The sequence below is a fragment of the Tamandua tetradactyla genome, chromosome 4 (assembly GCF_023851605.1).
Source record: "Tamandua tetradactyla isolate mTamTet1 chromosome 4, mTamTet1.pri, whole genome shotgun sequence".
Classification (NCBI taxonomy): Eukaryota; Metazoa; Chordata; class Mammalia; order Pilosa; family Myrmecophagidae; genus Tamandua; species Tamandua tetradactyla.
In genome coordinates, this window is record NC_135330.1 from 90,158,336 (window position 1) to 90,172,047 (window position 13,712).

Sequence of the window (13,712 nt, forward strand, 5' to 3'; positions counted from 1 at the left end):
CACCTACAGCTGTGTTTTGGCAAAAGGCACCTATTATATGGGTTCATTTACATGCTTCTCCTGCAAAAACTATTCATCCCTACTATCAGGCAATTGCTGATATCATTCTATTAGGTCAAGAACAAAGTGTTAAATATTTTGGTAAAGATCCAGACATAATTATTCAACCATATACTATGGCACAGGTTAATTGGCTTTTTCAAACTACAGACTGTTGGTCTGTTGCTTGTGCTTCCTATTTTGGCCAAATACACAATCATTACCCTAATAATAAACTTTTGCAGTTTCTTAGCACTCATAACTTTATATTCCCACTTAAAACATCCTTACAGTTGCTTAAAAATGCCCTCTTAATCTTTACTGATGGGTCCTCATCAGGAATCGCCCCTTATGTTGTTAATAATGCAGTTATTCAATTCCAAACACACTGCAATTCTGCTCAAATAACAAAACTACAAGCAGTCATAGCGGTGTTTTCAGCTTATCCAAACAGATCTTTTAATCTTTACACAGATAGTGCTTATGTTGTTCAATCTGTACCATTATTAGAAACTGCAGCTCAAATTAAAAATGTTTCTCAAGCAGCTTGTCTGTTTATTCAGCTACGATCTCTCATTCAAAACAGAACCCAACAATTCTTTATTGGTCACCTTAGAGCCCATACTAATCTCCCTGGACCACTGTCCTTAGGGAATCAATTAGCTGATCAAGCCATGCGCATTATGTACTGTGCAAACATTATTCTTAGTAACCAATTACCTGACTTAGTCACAAAAGCTATTAAAGCTCATAACCTGCATCATCTTAATGCTCGCACCTTACAGCTAATGTTTCACATCACCAAAGAACAAGCGCACCAAATAGTTAAACAGTGTCCTAGCTGCGTCACACATTTACCTACACCACATTTGAAGGTTAAGCCCCGAGGTCTAGTGCCCAATGCACTATGGCAAATGGATGTAACACACATCCCAAAATTTGGTAATCTTAAATATGTGCATCTTAACATAGACACCTTTGATAGATTTATATTTGCTACACCTCAAACGGGTGAAGCAGGTAAACACATTGTTGCACACATGTTGGCAGCCATGGCTGCGCTAGAAATTCCTCAGCATATAAAAACTGATAATGGTCCTGGGTACACAGGTCAAATGTTTAAAAAATTCTGTCAACAATTGCAAATTAAACACACCACAGGCATAGCATATAATCCACAAGGACAGGGAATAATAGAATGAGCAAATTTATCTTTAAAAAACACCATTAAAAAAATTAAAAAGGGGGAGTGGTACCCCACTAAAAGGTCACCCAGAAATTTGCTTTCACCTTCACTTTTAATTTTAAATTTTTAAATCTTGGATCAAGATGGACGTTCTGCTGCAGAACGATTCTGGCACACAGAATCAAAAACACAGTTCTCCATGGTCCTCTGGAAAGATCCATTGGATAACACTTGGTGAGGACCGGATCTGGTCCTGATATGGGGCAGAGGATCAGTGTGTACATATTCTAGGGAATTCAATTCAGCCAGATGGTTGCCAGAGTGATTAACAAAACAGATAGACAATAACAATCTGTCCAGGGCAAAAAAGTTTCCCTGAGAAAAGGCATTTTTCTCTCTTTCTTTCTCCAGCACAGCTGAAGCTACTAATAAACCAGCAAGCCCTGCTATAACCTATTCAACGATGGCTAAGCTGACAGACGACTGAAGTGTAAGAATCCATCTACTGATGTTGCTGGTCTAGGCACCGGTATCGCCTCAGTCACCCTCCAACAACAAAGCCTCTCCAACCTAAGAGCTGCAATAGATGAGGACTTAACCCTCATTGAAACCTCCATCACCCATCTTGAAAAATCCCTAACATCTCTATCGGAGGTTGTTCTCTAAAATAGGAGAGGCTTAGACCTACTTTTCCTTAAGCAAGGAGGGCTTTGTGCTGCATTAGGCGAGGAATGTTGTTTCTACTCTGACCATTATGGAATAATTAGAGACTCCATGACCAAACTTAGGGAAGGAATTGCAAATGGCAAACGTGAAAGGGAAGCCCAAGGAGGTTCCTCCTGGGAATTCAACGGAATCCTCCCTTACCTCCTCCCTATATTAGGCCCCTTAATAACCCTACTCCTTATAATATCTTTTGCACCTTGGGCCATAAGAAGGATAATACAGGTAATTAAGGACCAAATTGATTCGGCCCTAGGCAGGCCCATTCAAGTACATTATCACTGGCTTCACCTCGCTGACCAAGGGATGAATCCAGAATATCTCACTGCTACCAACCCTGATGGGTAAGAAACCCCCCTCCTACGGGAGCAGCATATAACTTGAAAGTATGCTTCTAGCTTATGCTATGATTGGTACCGCTGGGTGTAAGGCAAAGCACTGCAAAGGAGGGCCAAAACAATTAAAGGGCATTTTCGAGCTCCTTGAGAAGTATGCCTCATTTGCATACAGGTTTGCTCTACAAAGATTCCTGTCCCCAGAAAAACAGAGCCACAAACAACTTGGGGAATGAGGTCTCTACTTCCCCCAGCAAAGGTTAATGCCAAAAGAATGCTCAATCAGCATTCTTCCTCCATCCTTTTGAAAAACAAAGGGAGGAGATGTTGGGGACAATTAAGGTAGCATGTATAAAATCCACCCTCAGTGATGCCAGAAACATGCAACATGGCCGCCAGGGCTGAAACAAAGAACAGCCTAAGCTATAATCAGCCTTCTTTATGGAAGTAATAGTAGTTTGCGTGCGCCAAAAGTACTAACCGTACTTCTGCCATCCACCCTAGCAACAGCAGCCACCAATCCCAGATCACCACCGTCCCTACTAGCCACCCCCTCTCCTTCTAGAGTATATATACCCAGCCTCCTCAATAAAATTTTGCAGCTTGATCAGAATATTTGTCTTGCTGTCATTCTTCGCATCTCTTTGTCCCATTTCATTCTTCCCTCACAGGAGTTGGAACCTCGGTTGATCGTCCCGCGGGCCGGGACACAGGGGTAGCTATATTAATATCTGACAAGTCAGACTTCAAATGCAAAACCTTTAAAAAAGACAAAGAAGGATATTATATTAATAAAAGGGACAATTCAGCACAAACACATTATAATCATAAATATGTATGCACAGAGCCAGAGTGCTCCGAAATACATGAAGCAAACTCTGACAACACTGAAGGGAGAAGTAGACACATCTTCCAAAATAGGTGGAAATTCTCTGCTCTTATAAATGAATCGAACATTTAGAAAGAGGATCAATAAAGAAACAGAGATTTTCAACAATCTGTTGAATAAACTAGACTTAACCAATATTTACAGAATATTGCACCCCATCAGAGCAGGATATACATTTTTATGAATTGCCAAGGGATTATTCTCAAAGATACACAATATGCAGAGTCATAATGCAAGTTGTTCTAGTTTGCTAGCTGCTGGAATGCAGCACACCAGAGACGGATTGGCTTTTAATAAAAGGGGATTTATTTTGTTGGTTCTTCAGAGGAAAGGCAGCTAACTTTCCACTGAGGTTCTTTCTTACGTGGAAGGCACAAGATGGTCTCTGCTGGTCTTCTCTCCAGGCCCCTGGGTTCCAACAACTTTCCCCCGGGTGACTTCTTTCTGCATCTCCAAAGGCCTGGGCTGAGCTGCTAGTGCTGAGATGAGGAATGCTGAGCTGCTTAGTTGTGCTACGTTGGGCTCTCTCATTTAAGCACCAGCCAATTAAGTCAAACGTCACTCATTGCAGCAGACATGCCTCCTAGCTGACTGCAGATGTAATTGGAAACAGATGAGGTTCATGTACCGTTGGCTTATGTCTGCAGCAACAAGACTAGGTATACTCACCTGGCCAAGTTGACAATTGAATCTAACTAACACACAAGTCTCAGTAAATTGTAAAAAATTGAAATTATACAAAATATTTTCTCAGACTATAGTGGAAAGAAGTTGGAAATCAATAATAGGCAGAAAGCCACAAAACTCAGAAATATATTCAAGCTAAACAACAGAGTCTTAAACTACCAGGCGATCAAGAAAGAAAATACAAGAGAAATCAGGAAGTACCTTGAGGCAAATCAAAATGAAAACAAAACATATCAAAATTCATGGAATACAGCAAAGGCTGTGTTGAGGTGGAAATCTATTGCCTTAAATGCTTATATTAAAGATGAAGAAATAGCAAAAATTGAGGAATTATATTTTCACTTGGAAGAACTAGTGAAACTAGTGACCCCAAAGCAAACAAAAGAAAAGAAAAAAATGATGATTAGAGCAGTAATAAATGAAATTGAAAGCATGAAAACCATAAAGGAAATCAACATAACCAGAAGTTGGTTCTTTAAGAAAATCAATAAAATTGATGGGCCATTAGCTAGGCTTACAAAAAAAAATGATGTAAATAAAGGAAATTAGGAATGGAGGACAGGATATAAGCACTTACCCCACAGCATAAAAAAGGAAATGAGAGTTTACTATAAGCAATTATATGCTAATAAACTAGACAACATAGATAAAAAGGATAATTTCCTAGAATGGCATGAAAAACCTACATTGACTGGAAAAGAAATAGATGACCTAAACAAACCTATCACTAGCAAAGTGATTGACTCAGGAATTAAGAAACTCACAAAAAAGAAAAGTCCATGAGCAGATGGACTCACATCTGAATTCTACCAAGCATTCAAGAAAGAATTAGTACCAATCCTGCTCAAACCCTTCCAAAAAAAACTGGAGAGGAGGGAAAGCTACATCATTCATTCTATGAAGCCAACTTCACCCTAATATCAAGCCATACAAATATACTACAAGAAAATAAAATTAAAGACCAATCTCTTTAATGAATACAGACACAAAAATCCTCAAAGAAATACTTGCAAATTGAATCCAGCAGCACAATAAAAGAATTATATCCCATGATCAATGGAATTTATTCCAGGTGTGCAAGTCTGGTTCAACACAAGAAAGTCCACTAAAGTAATACACCATATCAATAAGTTAAAGTGGAAAAAACACATGAACTCTCAGTTGGTGCAGAAAAGGTATTTGACAAAATTCAACATCCTTTCTTGGTGAAAACACTTCAAAGGGCAGGAATAGAAGGGAACTTCCTCAATATGATAAAGGGAATATATGATAAACCCACAACTGACCTCTTCCTGAATAGGGAAAGATTGAATGCTTTCCCTCTAAGGCCAGGAACAAGACAAGGATGCTCACTGTCACCATTGTTATTCAACATTGCGCTTGAAGTTCTAGGTAGAGCAATTAGTCACGAAAATGAAACAAAATGCATCCAAAATTGGAAAGGAAGAAGTAAAGCTCTCACTGTTTGAAGATGGCATGATGCTATATGTCATAAATCCCTAAAAATCTACAGGAAAACTACTACAAGTAATAAGTGAGTACAGCAAAGTGTTAGGGTATGAGCTCAACACCCAAAATCAGTAGTGTTTTATACATTAGTGATGAACAATCAGAGGAGGAAATCAAGAAAAAAATTTCATTTACAATAGCAACTAAAGGAATCAAATATTAAGGAATAAATTCAAGTAAGGGCCCAAAAGAACAATACACAGAAAACAACAAGAAATTTTTGAAAGAAATCATGGAAGACCTAAAGAAATGGAAGCACATACCATGTTCATGGATTGTAAAATGGTATAGTTAAGATGTCAATTCTATGCAAATTGATTCATAGATTCAATACAATGCTGATTAAAATCCCAACAACTTGCTTTGCAGATACAGAAATTTGTTTGGTAAGCCAGGTTACCATAAATAGGTAAAAATATCTCGAGAAAGAGAATGAATTGAAAAGTCTCACACTACCTCACTTTAACACATATTGCATTAAATAATATGCATTATTACATAAAATAAATATACATTAGTACATAATGCATGGTACTGGAAAAAAAAAACAGCATGGTACTGGCATAAAGATAGATATATTAACCAATGGAATTGACTTGGGGTTTCAGAAACAGACCATGTCATCTATGGACAGTCGATCTTTGATATGGTGGTCAAGTCAACCCACCTGGGAGAGAACAACCTCTTCAATAAGTGACGCTTGGAGAACTTGAAAGCCATATGTAAAAGATTGAAAGAGGATCCATATCTCCTACCCCATACAAAAATTAATTCAAAATGGATCAAATATCTAAACATTAGAGCTAAGGCCATATAACTTTTAGAAGAAAATATAGGGAAATATCTTATAAATTTTGTGATAGAAGGTGGTTATCTAGACCTTACCCCTAGAGAATAAACAATGAATATAGAAATAAATAAATAGGACCTCCTCAAAATTAAACAGGTTTGTGTGTAAAAGAAATTGTTGGGATAGTAAAAAAGGCAGCTTAAACAATGGAAGACAATATTTGGAAACCAAATATCAGATAAGGGTATAATATTGGGAATATACAAAGAGAATTTATGTATCAAAAACAAAAAGAAAGACACCCCAATTAAAAATGGGCAAAAGACACAAACAGACATTTTTTTTCAGAAGAGGAAATACAAATGACTCAAAGGCACATGCATTATGCACAATGGTTCTGGTTATTTGAGAATTGTAAAACAAAACCACAATGAGCTATCACCACACATACACTAGAATGGCCATAATCCGAAAACAAAAAATGACATGCTGGAGAGCATGTGGAGGAAGAGGCAGACTTATTTACTCTTCGTAGGAATGTAAAATGTTATAGCCACTCTTGAAAGCAGTTTGGCAGTTCCTCAGGTAATGAAGTACAGAACTTTGAAGATGGTAAAGTTCTATTTTTTGATAGATCATCCAGCAATCCCATCACTAGGTATATGTTCAATGGAACTGAACACTAGCATATCAATGGACATTTGTACACTGATGTTTATCACAGCATTATTTATGATTACAAAGAGATGGAAACAGCTGAAAGGTCCATCAACTAATGAGCATCTAAACTAGCTATGGTATGTACATATAATGGAATATTACATACCTATAAGATAGAATAAAGTCATAAAGCATATACCAATGTGAAATTAGCTGGAAACAAAAGGCACATACTATATGGTCTACAAATAAGAATTAACATTAATGAGGGAACTTTGAAAGTTAAATATGAGAACAGAGGCTATCAGGAGATGAAAAGTGGATAGAGATGGGCACGTGATACTAAAGAAGTACAGAATGTTCAATAGAATTTATTGGGTAGATCCAGAAATGGACAGCACAATATTGCCTCATGGCAGCACAATATTGTAAGTGTACTGAACAATAATGACTGTTTGATCTAAAGAGAATGGTTAGGGGAATGTATGACAGGAAAAGGAAAGATAGAAAATAAAGATGACCATTTATCTTTGCAAAATATAGTGTCCAATGATGGTGATTAAATTGTTCATATATAAAAATATTTTTCCACAAGGGAGGAAATTATTATTAACAGTACAATGTTTTGAAAGTTGAATGGTATACAAGAAAAATACAATAAAAATAAGCTTTGGTCTGTAGTTAACAGTAATATTGTTATATGCTTCCACTTTATGTAACAAAAGCATGATGCCAAAGCTAAATGTCAACAAGTGTGGGTTTGGGGGAGGGGTATAGGATTCTTTGTGGAAGACAATTAAATGTCTTCATATAGATTATGGTGGTAAAGGCATGGCTATTTACTTAAGTTCAATTGTGTGATATGTGAATAAAGCTGCTTAAAACTGAACAGAGAAACAAGTCTTAGATAAAGTATGTGCAAAGATTATTTATTCATTGTTGGTAGGAATGTCGAGATATCAGCTCCTTCAGAGGTGATTATGATGGTGCCACAAGAGGTTAGGGGTGGGATTAACATGTGACCTTGCAACCCCTTTGCGGGTATATAACTGGAGGAACTGAGAGTAGAGAAATGAATGGACATTTTCATACTGACATTTACGGTGGCAGTGCTCTTGACTCACAATGGAGGGGGTGCCCTACTGTTACAATGACTGAGGAATGGAAGAAGGAACTGTCTTTTTTATAGACAATGAACTACTGAGCAGTTACAAGAAGAAATGAAATGTTGAGGCATACAACCATGTGAATGAAACTTAAAGTCTGTATGTTGAGTGAGATGTCAGAAACAGATAGACAAATGTGCTTCATTCATTTAGATGAGCTGTAATATACAACCTCAGAGAACTGAACTTGAGAGTGTGGATTTTGGGTTGGGGACTATTGTAAAAGTTCCTAGATTGTAAGATATTACAGCAGTCACATATATTTAGAAGTTGTGACTCTTATTTCTAAATTCTGAGATGCTGAACTATTTATATATAACTTGATAATCTCCTGAAACTTTGGGTATTTATGTGACACTTGAGACTCAGACTTTGATCACTGAAGCTTTAAAAGTCAGCATTTCCCCATTCAATAGCTGTTTAAAAAGCTGAAAAAATGACACGAATTTCACTAGAGATATGAATGAAGATGATCTGGATAGAACTAAGATAAATCAAAATATTGGGTGAGGGGTATATGGTACATATATTCAAAGTTCAACTTCATTGTGAGACCAAGAGGAGAGATGTTAATTTGGTGCAAAATTTATATTTTGGGTAGGCCATTATCTCATTTAACTGGATGGTAATTTTACTTGAATGCTATAATAACATGGAATCTTGAATAGGGCATGAGATCTTATTCTTTAGTTCAGTTTGGTGTGATGCTCTGAAATATCCCTGAGCAATTTGGGCAGAGAATAAAAGAGTCTCCTTGGGGAACTGGGGAGAAAGGAGGAAACATTAAGCATCCCCATCTGGGGGATTCCTGATATTCTCATAAGCAGGGGAACAACTTAATTGATATGCTGAGCTCTCAGTCATAGGGCTTGTCTCTAGGAAGACAAGAAAAGGCTCAGCTTACTGATAATTATGGCTGGGAGTCACCCCCAGAGAACTTCTTTTGTTGCTCAGATGTGGCCTCCCTCTCTAAGCTAACTTTGCAGGTGAATCCACTGCCCTCCCTACTATATGGGACAGGCAGATTTTAACTCCTACTATGAGTTAAAATCTCCCTGATAATGTAGGGACCTGACTACTGGGCATGAGACAGGACCTGGCATCACAGGATTGAGAAAGCCTTCATGACCAAAAAGGGGAAGAGAGAAATGAGGCAAAATAAAATTTCAGTAGCTGAGAAATTTCAAACAGAGTTGAGAGGTTGTCTTGGGGGTTATTCTTATGCATTATATAAATATTTCTTTTTTAGTTTAGAGTGTATTGGAGTAACTAGAGGGAAGTACTTGAAACTGTTGAACTGTGTTCCAGTATACTTGATTCTTGAAGATGACTGTATAACTATATAGCTTTTAAAATGTGACAATGTGATCATGAAAATATTGTGTCTGATGCTCCTTTTATCCAGGATATAGACAGATGAATAAAAAAACAATGATAAAAATAAATAATAATAGGAGGATAGGGTAAAAATTGGGTAGATTGAAATACTGGTGGTCAAGTAGAAGGTGGGTAAGGGGTATGGGATATATGTGTTTTTTTGTTTTGTTTTTGTTTCTTTTTTCTGGAGTGATGCAAATGTTCTTAAAATGATCACTGTGATGTTCACACAACTGTGTGATGATATTGTGAGCCTCTGATTGTAAAATATTTTTTTAATGTATGTGTGCGAAGATTTCTAAATAAAAATATTTGAAAAGACCACCTGGGAGCATGCCTCAACTGAAGTAGCATAATAAAAAATTCCCACCCACAATAACTCTACATCCACAGGAACGGATTAGCTAATCTTTTCTGTGGTATATACAGCTTCAAAAAATCACAGGCCAGTTCACAAATAGCTTATTTTAATAGTATTTGTGTCTATTTTTTTATATCAGTTCTTGTGGTAGATATTCTAAATTCTGCCACTGCAATTTTGAATTTATGTTTGCACATAACTATTGTCAATGACTGATTTTCATGGTCAAGCCAGGCCTTTTGTAATTTGGCATTCACTGGATGATAAATTGCTATCTGGTAACTACAATAGTAGCTTTGGAGCCCAGTGAAGTTAAAGCACAGATGATGAGGAAGTGCAGAGCAAATAACACTCTAAGCTACACATGCAATTAAAAAAGTTACATATATATGAGATAGGTAATTAATATATAAAGTACTAGAAAATACTATATATAATATTATAAAATCACTAATTTTTATCATATTGTATTATGGAAATTACAAGTCAAAGGAAAAACAGTGCCCAAATAATTTTATCTTATTTCTTCAACATGAAACTATATGCATTAATATTCTGAAAGCATCCATGATCTCAGTGTAAAGTACAAATAGAAAATTGGGAAATATATATAAAACAAATTATAATAGTGTTTAAAACAACTGACAATATCTATATCAGATTTAATGTCTACAAATCAAAAGGAAAATCTAAAATCCATAAAAACAAATGCAATTTAAAAGCAAAGTACAGGAGTCATCAATTGAGTGAATATTAAATTAAAATTATCCATAAGCATTTAATATAACTGGAATTAGCTTTCATAGAAATGAAATAAAAAGCAAACAACAATGATGCAGTAATCACACTCATCAAACTGAAAAATATAAACATCTCTCAATACAGAAAGCAATTAGAATTTATGGAAACGAATATTCCATGGACTGGACAAAAGGGGTGATTAAGACTCATAGCCTTTTCATATTTAAGTCTGGAAGATGTAAAGATACATTAGTTTCTTTGAATTTTAAAGCACGAAGTCACATATCAATGATTAAAACCATATATTTGTTCTGATTGTAAAGAAATGTGACAGTTATAAGATGTTAAATGACATAAAAGTTCGATTTTGAATTGTCACATATCTATACACATAGTCCCCAACAAAATGCAGGGTTCACTATTTTGATTGTATTTTTCAAGTTTCTTTCCTATGTTTGTCCCAGCTTCAATAATATATTAATGTCATATGTCTAAATTCCTTACAGACTATCTGGAAAATCTGAAAAGGAACATGACCTTATTATCACTGCAAAAACTGCCTTCTTTGCTGAGTAGGTTTGGGGCTGCCATTAAACCAAGTCTAGTCCAATCCACAAAAAGCCTGAGCTATCTTCTTCTTGGGAAAGGAATTCAGCTCTGTCACCCCGGAATGAATTCTGAGCTTCACTGTTGTGCTTTGGGTCCTAAGAGCCAGTCTTCCACAGGGAAGAAAGAAGTCACCTAACAGGCCATGTTGTAGAAGGTCTAATCAATCTTACACAGAGGCCACCTGAGCTAGGTAAGTTCCTAAACCTATTACTATGTCAGCTTGGAATGTATCTGTTATGGCAGAACATAAACCATCCACTGGTATATGGCCTTAGGCAAATAGTGCTCATGGGGAATAGGGGGCTTTTTCCAAGTGGCAGAGGAAGTACTGAAGACTAGGATCTGGGACACTTGCTGGGCCCAGTGCAAGTTCTCAACTGTCCATTTGGGTGGGCATTACAATTACTCTTCCACTCCCTGCAGTCGCCAATGTATGGTGACTTTTGTTTCTTTTTTTCCCCACCATCACCGAATGCTCCTGAACCAGCAGAGGATGCATGTGGCTGAGAGACTGACCTGATGAGTTCTCATGGACCCCACATTCCAAGGACCTCACCTTGTGTCTACTAATGCATCACATGCTTCCAGGCTAAGCATGCCTATTCAAGATCTTGAAAATGTCTTAAGCCCCACTGATGCCCTGGATGAGTATCTGCCTGCTTATTCCCCTCTGGACTAAAAAGAAGATTCTATAAGTTCTGTCTAAGAAACTATCCCTGGAGCTGATTTTCATCTTTCTTGAGTTTTCCTTATTTGACATGTTTTCTGATTCTATGGATGGGAAGAGTGATGAATGCTTGTACTCAGACATTTTATGAAACCTAGCCCATCCTAGAAACCCAAGGAGTTGATATTGCAATAAATTTTGTCTACAATACTTCCCATTGTGTCAGAGTTTAAAAAAATGAATACAATTCCAATAGGTTAGCAATGGTGGCTCAGTGGCAGAGTTCTCACCTGCTCTGCTGGAAAACTGGGTTTGATTCCCAGTGTCTGCCAAAGCAAAATAAATAAATAAATAAATAAAATGAATGCAATCCCATTGTACAGGAGTTTAATATCAGTGAGAACCCAGGTCCTTACCTAGGGGATCCTGAGTTATTCAACTTACCCCAGCCCATATCTCTCCTCAATACAGAAAATTAAAATCTCACATGCTCTAGATCTTGAGATGTTTCTGTATTTGAGCTTACTTTCCTTAGGATTTCCTTCTTCATCTGTCTTTGATTCTGACCCCAGAGAAAGAGATGGCCTTTATGTGACTCTACTCTGAGCACACAGAATCCCTAACCCAAATTTGACCCACACTTTTGGGTCATTCTCTAAATCAAGGCTTGCAACACCAGTGCCAAGGATGAAGAAGAATAGTATGATGCAAGGGAATCATTTTCCAGGATTTCTTAAACCCCCCTTTGGAAGTTTTAAGCAGTTTTCTCTTCTCTAAACAAATTAAGACCCAACCAAAGACACATGACTGTGTCCCTGTCTTCCTGCTTCCCTCCAGTCTCAATATAAACAACATAAATTCATACATCTCCACTGGATGTAGCTTTCACTTGACTGGAGAGAGAGGGCCTTGTCTTTTTTTTCAAATGATTTCTTTTCTACATTTGAACGCTGCCTTTAAATGAATTATGTTAACACAGGGACTGGACAGTGTGTGAGTAGGTTGGGTAGAGAGATAATGAGAGTCCAGATATTAAGTTACTATTTTCATCTAAAAGCCCCAAAACATTGTCCCTTTTACAAGGCCAGAGTAATAACACATACTGGTGGGATGTAGACCCTTGGGAGGTTATGGCTCTCTCCTATTGGCTGAAAAAATACTTGTCCTTTACCACTCATCAGAGACTCATTGGGTTTCTATAGTGAATGTCTCTGGTTGTGGTGATACTGAAGACCCAGAGGGAGTTAAAATGTGACTTATATAGGATCCTAGTCTAGGAAAGAAAGGAAAGCAGAGCTAGAGGTCCAGAGGGGTAGAATGTCAGGGTATTCCTTTCTGTCTGTTCTCCATTCTAGTTCTCACCCTGGATGAGTTAATACTCCCAAATTTCTAATTCGTACTCTACCATGAAATGAGAAGTGAGTGTCACCCAAGGGCTGAGGACACAGAATTGCAGTGGTTAGCCACAATGCTTTCTTCTAAGTCAATGAAATACATCTATCATTAACTATACTTTTCCCTCAGGCAATTTCATCCTGTATAAGACAGGAAATTGAAATTAAAAAATAAATATATATCAATACCATTAGACAATTGATCTCTTTAACTCTTGCATGCAAACCCTTGAAAAAAAAGACACTATGCTGAATTTGGAAACAGGTTATCATTTATCTTAGCTATGGTTCTCTAAGAAACAGAATCAAACAGGAGATATCTGTAAATATAATATTTATAAAACTGTCTCATGCAACCATGGGGACATAAAAGTATAAGATTTGTATGGCAAGCCATAAGCTGTGAGCTCCAGTGAAGGTCTTCAATGAACTCTCAGGAGAGGTGGGCTGGCTGAACCAGGAAGAGGGATTGTCTCTTCTGAATCCTCCTTACAAGCTTTCCAGTGGTTAGATTAAAGATCACTCATTGCAGAAGACTCTCCCCTTAGCTGAATGTGAATGCAATCAGCTGTGGATGCA

The 13,712-nt window shown here is 37.1% G+C and overlaps 1 long non-coding RNA gene across 2 annotated transcripts in view; it reads left to right on the top strand.

The window, feature by feature from the left end:
• The window catches only part of LOC143679143 (uncharacterized), a 66,180-nt gene extending 54,241 nt beyond the window's left edge, over window positions 1–11,939 (top strand). The window contains exons 4-5 of one of the 2 annotated variants that reach the window (XR_013173570.1): window positions 10,970–11,262; window positions 11,560–11,939. This is a non-coding gene — a long non-coding RNA (uncharacterized LOC143679143). The remainder of the gene's footprint in view (window positions 1–10,969; window positions 11,263–11,559) is intronic. The other variant, XR_013173571.1, reaches the window with a different exon arrangement.
• The last annotated feature ends 1,773 nt before the right edge of the window (window positions 11,940–13,712 follow it).